At 38.7% G+C, this 5,081-nt stretch overlaps 1 pseudogene; it reads left to right on the top strand.

Annotated features, from left to right (window-relative positions):
• The first annotated feature begins 4,933 nt into the window (after positions 1-4,933).
• The window catches only part of LOC102498845 (40S ribosomal protein S3 pseudogene), a 23,619-nt pseudogene continuing 23,471 nt past the window's right edge, over positions 4,934-5,081 (top strand).

Here is a 5,081-nt window from a genome sequence, read left to right as displayed (position 1 = left end):
GGTCATCATTGATGTGTAAGTGTGATATAAGTAGGCACTGAGTACTGCTTTCTTCCAGATAGGAATCAAGTATAGCTACCCAAGGAGGAAGTGACTATTGGGCTGTAAGAGTGAGAGCTCAATTCATGATGGAACTTTTAGAAAAATTAACACAGTATGTTTATACAGTATATCTATTAAATACTACACAATACAAGGGAAGATTTTTAAAAAGTTCATTAAAAATGCACATTATGGGGACCAGCAGTTAGAGTAATGGCTATGTCACTGGACTCCCATGTAGTTGACTGTGGTTCAAGTCCTGGACCCAGTAGCTTAAACTCAGGCCAGGCGCATGTGCATGTGTGCCCAAGATCCTGAGAGGAGAATGGAGGAGAAGGGATTGCAGCATGGCCATCCCCCCTTGGGAGTGATTTCTCGCTTTCTATCTCTCTGTCTCTGTCTTTCTGGCGAGCACACATGCCCTATAGCGAAAACCTTTCCAAAAAAAAAAAGCACATTACGAAAAATTATGCATGGATTTCACAACTTTTGCACCAAAATAAACTCATACTTAAATTCCATCTTCTCATGAACTTTTTGAAGTCTCCTTGTATTGAATTATAATGTCTTCCCCCTTTCATACTTCTGAAAGAGTCTGAAAGTCTTACTTTGTGACACTATTGTTTAGTGCAATACTTGGCAATGAGTGGTGGAGTAGTAGGATTATTCTGCACATTCAGTTTGAAATTCTTCATGGTCAATGATTTGTAGTGCTATCCAGGCAACTCCTGATAGTGAAGGAGACTTGCTCAGGAGACAGACTGGAAAAGGCTCAACAGATGACTGGCTCTAGCCAAGAAGATAAAGTTCAGGGCAAGACTTTGATTCCAGCACATGGCTAGAGTACTACCTCATATCCATATTAGCTTAGGGCCTTGGAAACTCATAGTTAAATGGACCACATAAGTCTGAGAGGTCATCCTGTGAATTTTAGCCATCAGACGATTTCAAAAATGTTTACAGTGAAACACACAGAAAAATGTACAGATAGTTGGCTTTAAAAATCAAATTAGGAGCTACCAGTCTTTAGGTTGTCTTTTTAGGCATCCTTCTCACATTATGAGCAGACTTCAAAAAGTTTGTGGAGGGACCAGCAGATGACATAATGGTTATGTCGCTGAACTCCCACATAGTCGATCTGGGTTTGAGTGCTGGACCCAAAGGCTTAAAAAAACTCATGTCAGGCATGTGTATGTGCATGATCAAGATCCCAAGAGGAGAATGGAGAAGAAGGAACTGTGGCATGGCCATCCCTCCTGGGGAGTAATTTCGTGCTTTCTTTCTCTTTCTCTCTCTGGTAAGTACACACACCCTATAGCAAAAGTCTCTCTAAAAAATTGAAAACAGAATTAAAGTATAATTTTATTTATTTATTTATTTATTTATTTGGAGAGGTTTTTATTTTTTTATTTTTTTATTTTTTTTTTTTTTGCTATACGGCACATGCAGTTGCCAGAGAGATAGAAAGTGAGAAATCATCCCGTGGGGGGGTATGGCCACGCTACAATCCCTTCTCCTCTTGGATCTTGGGCATGCACACACACATGCCCATCATAAGTTTAAGCCACCAGGTCCAGGACTTGAACTGTGGTCGACCACATGGGAGTCCAGCAACATAGCCATTACGCCATCTGCTGGTCTCCTATTTTATTAAGAAAAATTTTGAAATGTGTGCATAGCTTTTTCATAATGTGCATTTCCATGAATTTCTTGAAGATCTTCCTCATATTTTTAGTAATTTTACCTAAAGGTAGATATGATCATGTTAGTTTCTATAGATAAAACTCCTCAATGAATTCCCAGGATATGAAAAATAAAGTTCAGATACTTCTACATGAGCACCTAAATTCCGAAGTATGGCCTAGATTTTTCCAACTATTTTCTCCACCACTGGCTTTCAAAGAACCATGATACACAGCCTGTATGTTCATTTTACTGTGAACAGGTTTAGCAATTTTCTCTGGATGCTTGCTGAAGCTGTTCTCTTGGACTAGATTGCATTTTCCCTAAATATCAAACTGCTAAAGTACAATCCCTCTATCAAGACCCCTTCAAAGTAATTAAAGTAAAATTATTTCTTATTCCAACAAGTTTTTTCTGATTTTCCCAGGTGAATTTCTTCCCCTAATACAGTTTTTTGTGTCTTATTTTTATATTGGTTAGGATTATTTGGGCATATTTCTCTCCCTTCACCAGATGGATAGGATCTTAGGGAGTAGAAGTTCCACAATGTTTATGCTCTTAAATTTTACCCTTGGATCATTGGAAAAGTCATGATGTATTTTTGCATAGAAAACCAGAAAAAAAATGTCATGACTTTCCCAATGACCCAATCAATAATAATCCTTATTCAAAAAACATGTGTGTCTCTAATTTGTATTATAAATAAAGCATTATTTTAACCACTACATTTTATTTTCTTCACTCCTGTTAAAGTCAGTGGCTACTATTATGTTTTATTTAACTTTTCAATTTTTTTCTTCTCAATACAAAAAAGCCCAGGAATTTTTCTCTATAATGCATTTTTTTCTTTTCTTTTTTTTTTTTCTGAGAGTTTTTTTTTTTTTTTTTTTTTGCTAGAGGGAATGTGCTTACCAGAGAGAGACAGAGATAGAGAGGAAAAAAAAGTACACACACGCACGCCCACACACACTCATAGGGCACACTGCAATCCCTTCTCCTCCATTCTCCTCTTGGGATCTTGGGCTCGCACGCACACGCGCCCGGCATGAGTTTAAGGCACTGGGTCCGGGACAGGAACCATGGTCGGCTACGTGGGAGTCCAGCGACATAGCCATTACGCTAACTGCTGATCCCTCTATATTGCATTTTTAATAATGTAAGCTTTTTTTTTTTTTTTTTTTTTTTTTTTTTTTGGGGGGATGTGCTTATCAGAGAGGGACAAGGGAAAGTACACACACGCACGCCCACACACACTCATAGGGCACACTGCAATCCCTTCTCCTCCACTTCTCTATCCTTTTGGGAATTTGGACACACATTCATGCATGCCTAGTGCGTTTCTCAAGCCACTAGGTTTGGGATTTGAACCACTGAGCCATGTGGTCAGCCATGTGAAACCCAGCTGCCAGGTCATAAAGCCAATCTAATAATTTAACAACTATGAAGATGTTTGTGAAACAAACCGTTCCCCTATTTAAGCAACATAATTAGTTATCAACTTATTTATACACATTTCCAGTAAATCTCTGAAGAAATCAGAATAACATATTTAAGCTATATTCCGCACTGTTTGGTGGCTTTCATATATTCAGGAAAGGGGGTGGCTCCTTTAGAAGCTCTTTTATCGCAGTAAGGTATTTTTTTTTTTTTTAAGAGAGATTCTTGCTATAGGGCACATGTGCTCACCAGAAAGACAGAGAGACAGAAAGTGAGAAATTACCACCCCTATCCCTGGTGGGGGGATGGTCATGCCACAGTCCCTTCTCCTTCATTCTCCTCTCGGGATCTTGGGCACACACACACACACACACACACACACACACACAAACACACATCACCCAACATTAGCTTTAAGCTGCTGGGTCCAGGACTCCAAACCTGGTTAATTACATGAGAGTCCAGTTGTGTAATCATTTAGCCATCTGCTGGTCCCGACAGTGAGGTGCTTAATCACTGTGAGGAAGAAGCTCTGAATGAGAAATGGAGGATATGTGCTTAGAAGAACCTGATGAGGTTAAGAAAGAGAAGTTAGTTCTCATAAGATAATAGAGATTGGTGAAATCAATAGTAAACCGATTAAAGTAAGACCACAGAGACCTCTGCTGTCTTTAAGTGAGGGGGCAACCACACAATTTTTTTTTATTTTAAAAAGAATTAAGTAAAAAAAAAAAAATCCAAATTAACTTCTGTTATATAGCATGGAAAAATGAGAGAACCTGCGTGTTTAGACTGTCATTTCGGTTCGACTGAAGTGTCATGAACACAGGAAAGATATTAAAGTTCAAATTAGTACCTGACTAAATTTGTAGACCAAACTAACATATCTGGATAATTTTGACCAGAAAATGTTGCCTAATCTTATGTTGTATCACATGCCTAGCTTTGCTTTGCTAAAAATTCTTAATAAATACTATTAGGTTGTCGGGAAAGTCATGATGCATTTTTACAGAGAAAAACTCAATATTTGAATGATTACACAAATTTTATCAAATCGGTATGCTATGATTTGTTTGAGGATAACTTGGGTGTGGGGCATTTAAGTTGTTTTAATTATTTTACCATTGTAAATGTCAGAGCGGTAAACACCTTTCTAAATCTTCGGCTGTTGTAGTCCATCTCTGAGTGTTTTCTAGAAAAAAACACTCTTTTTTTTTTTTAATAAACCACAGATTAATTTATTTTTAACACCATGAATCACGCCATGAAATCATAGGGAATAGATTCCAGTAGCTCAGGCTCCTTTCCATTGGTTCTCACAGAGTGTGCTTCTCTGGGTGGAGCAGGCTGGCACTTCAGCTGAACCCAGGTACCATTCTCTTTGGCTTCTTTCTTTTTCTGCTCATTTTCCTTCACATGTTTTAGGAAGCTATCTCTGCTCTTACAATGCTTAATATGCTCCATACGCACATTGATTCTCTTGGGGAGAATCTTGCCCTTAACTTGTTTGTTCACAACAATGCCAACAGCATGCTGGGTAACATTGTAAACTCTTTCAGTTTTTCCATGGTAACATTTGTGGGGCATTTCTTTTTGAACAGTACCCATTCCCTTAATGTCTACAATATCACCTTTCTTGTAGGTTCACATATATGTTGCCAAAGGAACAATTCCATGTTTTCTAAAAGGCCTAGAGAACATATACCAAGTGCCTCTCCTCTTTCCCTTTGTGTTTGTCACTTTGTTCGTCATTTTGGTTAATTACTGGAAGATGGCAGTTCCGGCCAAAAAGCCAGAAGAGGCACTCTTGAGGTAAGACTAGACGCATACTAGGCTCAAAGAAGCCAGACATGGGAACCAGCAGTTAGCATAATGGCTATGTCGCTGGACTCCCATGTAGTCGACCCGTTCGCACGCCC

The sequence above is a fragment of the Tupaia chinensis genome, unplaced genomic scaffold (genome assembly GCF_000334495.1).
Source record: "Tupaia chinensis unplaced genomic scaffold, TupChi_1.0 Scaffold000117_1, whole genome shotgun sequence".
Lineage (NCBI taxonomy): Eukaryota > Metazoa > Chordata > Mammalia > Scandentia > Tupaiidae > Tupaia > Tupaia belangeri.
This window is presented reverse-complemented; position numbering and strand designations above follow the sequence as displayed.